At 37.3% G+C, this 10569-nt stretch overlaps 1 long non-coding RNA gene across 1 annotated transcript in view; it reads left to right on the forward strand.

Annotated features, from left to right (window-relative positions):
- LOC107319360 (uncharacterized) overlaps nucleotides 1-10137 on the forward strand; it is a 37854-nt gene extending 27717 nt beyond the window's left edge. Inside the window, exons 4-5 of the long non-coding RNA XR_014947807.1 lie at nucleotides 6831-6894; nucleotides 10029-10137. This is a non-coding gene — a long non-coding RNA (uncharacterized LOC107319360). The remainder of the gene's footprint in view (nucleotides 1-6830; nucleotides 6895-10028) is intronic.
- Nucleotides 10138-10569: the final 432 nt, after the last annotated feature.

Here is a 10569-nt window from a genome sequence, read left to right on the forward strand (position 1 = left end):
TATTTGACTCTTCAAACTGTCTTGACACGTATGTTCTCAGCAACTTGTGCATGACAACTAAACTTCTACTTCAAAATGAACTGTACTCAAAACATTGTTAGAGTGTATGTGATCAAAGTGAAGTGAAAAGTCAGAAAAACAAGACAGAAAAGACAGATCAAAGTTTTTTCTTCTCCACGATGCCTACCCAAATAGTAACTCAGCATAAGTGCAGCTACAGTCCTTTTAGACTTCTTAATGTATTCTGCTAAGAATGTGGCAAACAGTGTTCTTTGCATTGTTATCCTTTTTAATGTCATTTGGCATCATCTCTGTGATCTTGGAGTGCAAGCTCTTGTGAAAACCAGTATCACCTTGATTCCCTGTTCACTTAAGGTCAGATGTTTAAGGAACGAAAGCACTTGAAACTGCAATTACGTAGGTGGTACAATTCCAAAAGGTGTCTAAGTTCCTAATTTTCTCTGTATTAGAATCCATGTCTGGTTTGAAAATTCTATTAAGTCTGTAATAGCAATTTTATGTGCCTTTCAAAGCTGGAACTTTAAAATTGGACTATTAAAACATTTAACTGTTGTTCTTCTCTATGACTGGAATGATATTGCATGCTATAACTCATTCTACTCTCTGAAATTTTACAGAATAGAAAGAATGACAAGTAAGGAGGAGACTCTGAATGCCTCACCTGGAGGCAACCTATCTTGTTATGAAGGAGCAGCTACTTGGTAGCCACTCCATAGCATTTTCATTAGTGAAAGTATGAATGGGCAAGTACCATAGGCATGAGATTTTAGCATGTGCAGCTCCAGTGATAAGCACATGCTCTCTGCAGTACCAAGCTCTGTCAATAACTTATCCACCCATAGATAACATCTTTGAACTTTGCCCGGAGAATCCCACCTGAGCTGCATTTGCTCAGTTCCAAACTGCCGTTAGCTGAATCTGTCCCCTGCGTGGTTTGTAAAAGCATTTATCTGTTATCACCATTTCCCTTTTGATGTACATTATAACTGAGACATTTCTGGTGCTTTGCATGAACTTGCAAAACAAGAAATTCTGGAAGTGAACTGTATGAACAATTCACACATGCATAACTGGAAAGGCAATAGTTACAACAAGTGCTGCTCTAACAGTCTGTATGGCTGTGTGGACTTCCTTTGAATATAATGAATTTGTAATAATGATAACTGCCTGCATACAGAATATAACTAGCGTACTCTTGGCATGGGAACCCATTCAGTATACTAAGATATGATAAGAACAAATTTATTGCTTGATTTTCATGTGCACTCTGGAAAATAATTATCACAAAATATTAAAGTGTGCAACAGTAGCAGTTTGATTTTCTGTCTTTGCAGAAACATACAGCCTATATACCTCTAAAAGCTAAATATAAACTAACATAATACATTTGTTTAACTATTAGTACAGAACATACATAGATGTGGAAATGCAACAGGTATTCAGTGCTCCAGGCAAGCAAAGCAAGCTCTATGGATAGCTATGGCACAATGACTTTAGCTTTTCTTTTGTACCATCTTGTGGATGGTAATTAAAACTGCACCAGCACTCCTCAAGACACCATAGGTGAATGAATTGCTTTTGGTATCTTGAACTCTCTGATCTTGATCTGTTTATATCCATGCAAGTCAGAGGCCCTCTGTACTCTTCTGTACTTCAAACCTTAGAGATCATCTGTTACATTATGGTTTTTACTTATAAGGACTCCAGGATAGAATGAAAGATATTCATTCCTGGGTTTGGAATAAATGATGAGCTTACTATTGTCAAAAACATTCTGTCTCTTTCTGTGCAGAAAGGTTTGCAAGTGGATATGTTAATATGTTTTTAGATTCTGCTTGAACAGCTGACAAAGACAAAATAATTGATAACAGATGCAAAGCTAGAAAGTGACAACTGAAAGTATCACCATAAGCCTGGAAGACTTTGCATGGGGAGTTGGAGGAAGATGGGTAAAATAGTCTGATTTCTGGGACTGAGTTTCATATGTATCTAATTGTTAAGAGAGTCAACCTCAGACTGCTTTTATTTCCATTTAACACCATGTGGAGTGCTGGAACTATGATAACTGGTTCTGGCTGAATGATCTTTGTTGGTTAAAAGGCTAAAATTCAAAGCCTGGAATCAGTGATTTAAGAAAACTAGAGATTTTACTTGTGGACAGAAAACACTGAAGACTTTACAATTATTTTTTAGTTTAACAACAGGTCAAATCAAGTGACAATCTGTAACAAGTGACTGTTATTTGAATGCAGAAGATGCATTCAAGACAGACAGACTTAATTTTCATGAAAAGTTCAGATGAGATGACTGTGGTTACTTTTAGTCTTGGGAAATTCCTCTTATGCTGTAAACAGTTCATAGAGGAACATTCATATAGTGATCTTTAGTTTTAATATATTTTTGGCAGATCATAAATGAAATATATACTGTCTAAACATGTATAGGTTTCTAATAGCAGAAGAGCCTATACAGATTGCCTACAGCTGTCCTAACCACATGAAACAATTGAACAACTTCCAGTAACCTTATTTTGCTGTAAATTCATTCATCAAATGTTAGATGTTGGGCCACAGATAAATAATGAACAGTTTGGCTGCGTGATATTGTCTGTTAGTACAATCTTTCACTTCTACAGCAATCCAGTCCTTTCTGTAGGTTGTAGAGGAGAAAATATCAAAGACATGTTTTCTTCAATTGCTCTTGAACTTCATAAATGAAGATCGTGTTGTGGAAGAAAATGCCTTTGTGTGCACTGATTTTACAATATTCATTTAATGAAATTCTATGTTCTATCATCAGAGCAGATATTGGCAATAACATTGCCCATGCATAGGAATCAACATTACCATCCTTAAGTGATAAATTTAAAGCTTTTTTTGGTTGGGAATTATTGTATGTAACTTAAATCTGTATAAGTCTTTTAACTGTCTTCACAGGCAACTCTTACAACTGTGTTAGTTGTTAGTGAAGTGATTACTGTGTCTCAGACTTGAAAACATTTCCAGCAGTTCAATATTTCCAGTCTCAAGTTCAAAACCAAGAACAAATTGTGAGCCAAATTTATTCTGATGTAATTCAAGTGGAGGATAAATCTGGTCTCAAGATTCCAGATCATGTTTTGAGCAAGTTTGGAAATGCCCCCATTTCTTTCAACTTACATTTGTTTATAATGTGAAGCAGGATAATGGGCTGTGCAGTTTTTCGGTGTAAACTGGAACAAAATTGTGTATTATTCTTGATGACTTTTTATACCATCTTCAACAGGTAATATATAAGGCATAGAATGCACTGTTTTACCATAGTCTGATTTAACGTTTGCTCTCAACCAGGCTATTGTTGTCAAGTTCCACAGTAATGTAATATTCACACTAGTGAGAAAATTTTATGATAGAATGGATTTCACCTGTACTAAATTTTTGTGATGATCTAGAGAAGTTTCAGAAATGCTGCCGTGGTAAATATGCATAACTCATAGCTGCACCTATGTATGAAGTCCTTTCTCACTTTAACTAAATGGTTCATCTTCCCTTCTTCCACTTCCATTATCTGCAGCTGGTGACATTTTCTTATCCTAATTCCCAAGATATCTTCCCCAACCCAGTTCTTTTCTGCCCCTTTGACACTGTTCATCTCTCCAAGAACTGAGTTCAGAATACACTCAGTATTCTATTCACCTGTGTGATACTCAACAAGACACAGAATTCTTGCATTTTATTGTGATATTATCTTACTGAACATAAAAGAAAGAAGTAACAGAAGACCTTGCATGCCAGCTGGTTTGGAGCAAGGACACGGAATGCTTACTAATGTTTGAGGCTGTGACCCATGTCTTTTGACAACGTGAGAAATGTTCTATACATCATCAAGTACCCATATTTTTCCTCATTTTGTTACTGTGCCAATACTTCTCTCTGACTGTTTTGCTTTCTTCCCAATAAATAAATAAAATCCTACTATTTTTCTTGCATTTATATCATTCATTGATGTATATAACATTAGTCATCAAGTGGACAATAATTTAACCTATTTTTGTCCTTCTGCCACTTAATAATGCATGCATGTCTGCAGTAGAAGCAAAAAAAAACCAAAAACCCCAGCGTTTCCCACCAAATGATTTTTGAACTGAATTTACTCTTCAAAAATAGCTTTTACAAGAAAGCTGCGTCTCCTACCTCAATGTTTCCATGCTTCTATTGTCTATTCAAGAGATATATAAGCTCCTTGAAATTCCTGTGTCTGACATTCATATGCAAGAGTAAGTATATTGTTCTTTAGTGAGGACATCCAAAGCAATGTGAATGTCCCAGTCCACACCCTGTCTGCCATGGAAAGCATTACCAGAGGTGTCTGGAGCTGAATATACAAGCTGCCCAAACTTAAGTTATGATCATAAATGAGAACTATGATGAGTCTCTCTGAAAATCAGCACAGATGGAACCTGGAATGGATGTTTGCCAATAGGGTAAACAGCTCCCACAGTAAGAAAAAACAGAGCAACTCTTCAATTACAGGAATAAAATGTGATAAGCACATACAATTTGGTATTACTTCGGCATCTCTTGCCTACTATTTTACTACTCAGTATTTTACTGTAAGCTACCTCTGAGCCAAACCTGAAACCACACTGATTATTTTGCATTAGATAGTCTCCTTCATTAAAAAGTGGTAATGTGCGTAATCTGTCATTTTGTTAGGAATATTTTTGTACTAAAAATGAGCATTCCCGTGGTGGGAAACAGCCTGTGGGCAGCAGTTAGGTGAGGGTGCTAAGTGCTGCTGAAATACGGCCAGAGTTGAGGAAAACTGCTACATCACATACCAGAACTAGGTCACTCTTCTTATTTGGAATATGATCCATCTAACAGCCAGATGTCAGGAGCACTTTGTCTCCGTGAGAAATCTTTTGCTGAGAAAATAAGGGGAAAAGATGATCTGATATTCATGATTAGAGGCAATTAAAACAAGGAGGAAGCAAGGTAGGAGTAAGGCCCTTAAGAAGAGTACTTCAGATACATCACAAAGAATTTGCTCTGACAAAGCACCTTCTCAAGGCTTTATGATTTCTACACAAAAAATTACATCCTAAATATATGTCATGAGGATGAAATGGAAGTTACATCCTAAAGAAAACAGAGTAGAAAGGAGGAGTTCTGTGAAATGGAATACATTTCTATATATACTTGATCCAAGAGATATCAAAGAATAATGTAGCCCTAAAGTGCTGCCTGGACTCATATGTTCCTTTCCCCACTGTCACCAGCCAGAATGCAAACTTTGTGTAGAAATAATCTTTTTAAGAAATTCACTTGAGTTTCTTTATATTTGTCATTTGAAAACACTGTGAAACGAGGCAGGATAGATTAAACCACAGACAAGGCACTGTCTGCCCAGAAGAACTGCCTTCACTATCAGAATCACACAGTTAAAAAGTTCATTGGTAGTCTAACAAGGTTAAAATCACAAGGTAGTCATATATAGACTAGTCCAGAGGAGAGCAGACAGGTCTGCAGACTCCAGTTTTATTCATATATTTCTGTGTCTTCACTTCTGATGATGCTGAAATCATTTTAAGTTCACCTGGAATATGTGTAGGTGTGCAGGTCTGGAAAGAGATGGCTGTAAGTGTGACCCCTTCCCAGTATAACTGTTTAGAAATAAAGTTAGCAGGTTTGTTGAAAGAAATTTAGTCCTATTGAGGATAAGAGAAAATGAAACCAAGCAGGCTTTTGGTCTGACCTCATCTGAGCCTGCTGCACCACTACATGGATTGGAAGATTTTCTTTCTTTTCTTTCTTTCTCCACTACCCCCTTTCTCTGTCTTTTCTGATGCTTGGAAATAAAGGAACATAGGACAGTCTTGATTTTTGCCCTTCCTCTGATGCTTCCCCAAAGGCTCAATCCTGCTTTCAGAGACTGACTGCTGTCCTGCAGATGTAGGTCTGTGTTTCCCTATGGTGAGATAAAATGTGTTCCTATCAGTATACAAAGCCATACATACAAAAACATGTTCCAGTCACCAGGGAAATAAGATTGTGCAGAGGGGCATCGTTTCCCCTGACAGCCAGACAGCTGTGCTCCAGAAAGCATTACAGAAGTACTTTCAGCTAAGAATTCAATGGTCATACACTTAGGAAGGTTTGCGACTACATCGATCCATTTGCTCAGGCCTTGAAGATAAGGAACTGGAGGATGACATATATAACTGCTTCAGGTTGCAGTAATAACAGCAGTTTCACTGCAACAGGTATTTATTGTCACCATCCATCATTCTTTGTGAAGAACTGCTGAACAAATTAAGTAAAATCACCTTCAACAAAAATTCAGACCTGAGATTTGAGTTCAGATTTACTGCAACCTGTCCACTTCATTACATCAAAACTGATCCCTTAATAAAGGAACATTTATTCCCCAGGAAATGTTTCTCTGAGGCATTTACTCTTGAAGAAACCAAGCTCAGCATCATTGCTCTAGAAAACAAAGCTACAACATTGAAATAAATATTGCAAGGGAAAGTGATACCAAGTTCCAACAAAATAGCACAAAGTTGGGGACTGTTCTTAAATGGTATTCAGTATGCAATAATATAAATTACAATTGGGAACTATGTCTGCAGAACTTGAAAAAGTGAAAATGATTGCTTGGGTTTAGATTCAGCATTTGGTAGGGCAAATATCAAGTCACTTTTAATTGCTATGAGGTTTGCTTTGACTTAGGTGGGGTTTTTTTTGGTGGTGGTACAGTTTGTTTGTTTGTTTACTAGAAAGTAACTCATTCAAATTTACTTTGTTGTATATGTTTGGTAACTGCAGAACCATGGCCTGAAACACTGATTGAGCACCTGGGAAAAGGACCTGGTCAGCCCTGGGAGCACAGGTGAAGGCAATTTCTAGACCTCATTTAAGGGCTGACTGCCCCTTAGGGAGAATCTCTTTTTGGAGGTTCATTCTTTGTAGGGTCTACTCTACATGCTCTCTGTGAGTCTACATCTTCAGTGATAGGTGAGCAGCCTTTTCTCCTTCCCTTATAATACCTTTCTATTGTATTAGTTCCTCTGTCAATGCACCTCTTGTTTCTCCTTTTCATTGTGTTGATCTTTCTGATTGTTTCATATATTGTATGTCTTTCCATGGGTCACTTATCTTTTGTTTGGTTTAAGTGTTAGTTTAGATCTGAAGCTACTATAACAATTTTTTTTTTCTCTCCCATCTTAGATCTTAAGAGATCTAAGAAAACACCAACCAACAGTATTAAAAATAGCTTGTTACATGTTACTACTTTATTATTTAGGAAATTGGCAGGAGTTGGTATTATTTTGCAGGTATTCTCAAAAGGGAACTTTCTAACTACTCATAAAATATAACCAGGCAGAGCTGAACTGTGCTATAGCAGGTATTTGATAAAGAGCTGTTTGCCTTGTCTTCTTTAAGACTTAAGTGTCTAAAGCATATTTCCATTTTTAAACTTAAATATTTAATAACAGGAATATTTATTTACACTAGCAGTCTTCGTCTTGGCTGAGAAGTGTAATTGTTTATGTGATCGATCTTCTGTTGACAGTAGACAGGAAAGAGTTTTTTTCTCCCATTTTCCCAGGAATTGTGTTTCTCCCCAAATGGGTCAGTTCTTGAAACACCAATAACAGTCTTTTCCCCTACCACTATCTAATAGTGTAGCTGCACTCAGGGATGCTGAGCTACCTTTCACTCTGTACCTCCAGCCTATTGAAGGCACCCTATTTCATATTTTTATTTAGTTAACTAGAAAACTAACATCTGGAAATCTGAGGCAATAAAATCTAATTCAGACCTTAATTTTAATTAAAGGCTCTACATAAAGCACGCAGCAGAGCTTCCAAGATCAGAAATGTCTTGCTTCCTCTGGTAATAGAAAGGTAAAGGGATACAAAAAATGAGGTAAACAGGCATAGGAGATGTCTGTGGAAAAAACACAACTTTGTCTTTTTATTCTCCTGAGTAGTGAATCTTTTCTTTTTGATTTCTCTAATCTAGCTTACAACTTATGTAAGTAAAAATGAAAACGTGCTAGTTCAGGTGGATTTGATTATGAGTTTCAGGAGGTGGCACGTTTCCAACATGCTACTGAGTGAACTGACTTCCTTGCTATTCATGAGTTCTTCATTCTGTGGGATCTTATCATTTGATTTATAGGTTGTTGCAGTTCGTAGCTTTTAGACTTATGCTCAGGTTTGTTTAGTTTTTTTGGTTTTTTTTTATACTTTGGTCACTATTTATAAAGTCAGAGATCTGAGTAGGATTAGGGTAGCATTCCTGTCCTTTAATGATGTCTGGGGAACATTCTTAATAGTGCCACTTTGCTTGCAACATGCTAGTGAAATGCTGTTTTCCTACAAACATGATGAGGAATAGACAAGGGGGAAAAAGAACAAGACTTATCCCAATAAAGCTACAGCTGTGGAACAAAGCAAGCCTCAAAGAATACCACAGTCACTAAATATTCTAAAAAAATGCTGACCTTCATCCTGTGGTTTCTTGGTAAAATCAGTTCTTAAAAGCCTCACAAAGTGAAAGTCAGTCTCTTAAATGCATCAAGTAATTAGTGATGGAATACACATTAAAAGAATCCCTATATGATTTAGCTCAGTCAAATCCTGGACTGTCTGTCCTAGTGTAAACCAGAGCAGATTTTACTGAGTTCACTGTATCCTCTCAGATTTATTCCAACAGAGGTCTGGCCCTTTTTATTTACTCAGACATCTCAGTGGTTTCCATGTCCCTTATCTTCCTCTCTCTTTCCATCCATGCCAAACCAGAACTGTCTCAACTCTCCTGTTCCAGTCATTCCAGTTCTGTGACTCCCAAATGGCTCAGAGTTGAACTATTTCAGATTTTATACAGCAAGCAGAATTTGTTTTTCCATCACTTCAGAAATTGAGTTAAGCTGTGATTTTGCTGGTTGTTAATACGAGGGGGGGAATAAACTTTGCAGAGAATGCCTTTCTTCCTACAGATAACATTTTGGTTTTATGAGCATATTGATGCTACTACACTTGATTCTCTGGCATGAACTGAAGAAGCAGCAGTTAAATATCTGTGTGTGTTTTGGAGCCAGGATTTAGGAATGTATTTCTGCTGCAAAACAGAAGCAAAGCATTTTGTCCAGGCCTGAAAACAGCACCTCCAACTGATGGGCACAGAGTAAAACAGTAGTCATCCACAACAGGCTGTTTTCCCAGTGTGTTGTCACTGTTGTGCATGCCATGAGCACTGCCTAAACTAGAGAGCAGGTAACTTCTGTTATCAGCAGAGCTTGTGTTCTGAAAACATTTCAATGAATACAATGGACACTATTCTCACGGTCTGATCCCATGACACCAGTGTACATGTTGCCAGAGGGCAGTGGATGCATTTTTCTCTGAGTCAGCAAGCTGAGAGTGAATTCTATGTCAAGATGACTATAGAGCTTCCTGTTTGGGTTGGCAAGAACAAGACCAGCCTGCAATTGAGTCTACTTCTCCTTCTGTAATATCTCTGCATGAATTTTGTTTTGTGTTTCTTCTCTAAGTATAAGCTTGCCTCCTCTAGTATGCTTTATGCAAGGGGAAAATTATTCTAATCCCACACTACTTATAGGGATTGCAGTTTAAGAACTGTTTGTCTCCTGAAATTGCTATGACCCACTTTTAAACTGTGAATGATTAAACACAAGGATAACCATATAGTGAATGTTCACACACTGTCATTTGCAATGAGAACTAATTTTGATGCTGTCAGTAACGATGCTATGAATATCCAAAATGCTGAAGCACAAAAGTCTACTGCTGTGATTTGACACTGAAACATTTCAGTGAAATTATGGAGTCTCAGTTCTGCTGAAGTCAAGTGGACTTGCTGCTGATTTCAGTGGTACAAGATTTTTATGTGTGAAGTGATGGCAGTTCTTACTGTCCTAACATAGACATTTTATTTGCTTTAGAAAATAAAGCCATTTAGCTAAAATGAAGCTGAACATCTATTGTTACATTGCAGATGGAAGCAAGGTTGAAGCCAAGGCTGACATTAGAGATTCTCATCCCATTGCTGTGGCTTGGATGTTCACCATCTGGTACACTACTATGGTTAAGGACTTGAGAGCTCCTGCACTCCAGGGAAGCAAACAATTCCAATGAAGATCATTTTAGCTCATTATTCTTTCTTTCAAGAGTGATTCAGACATTTTATGCAGACAATACAATGCCCTTTTGGGGCATAAAGGCCAGAATATAAATGCTGTACTAGAAGTCCAGTTTGTAGTTAGTTTACTGGAAAGAAGATAAAATTGTAATGTTCTTAAATGAGCAACTTCTTGCCATAACTCAGTGGTGGGAACTACAGACTAGACATCCTGCACTGGGGCTTGACAAACAGCCAGCAGAAGCATTATTATCTATCCAACCACGCTCCGTTTCCAACATTATTTTTAGGATCAGTTTTTTTTTCATCATGCTAATTAACTGCATTCACAGTTGTAGCACTATAAAGTATGGCTTCATTTACTCCTTCTTTAAATGTTCCAAACAAGTGGGGAAAG

This window comes from Coturnix japonica, chromosome 6 (assembly GCF_054131305.1).
Source record: "Coturnix japonica strain WE chromosome 6, WE-NBRP24, whole genome shotgun sequence".
NCBI lineage: Eukaryota > Metazoa > Chordata > Aves > Galliformes > Phasianidae > Coturnix > Coturnix japonica.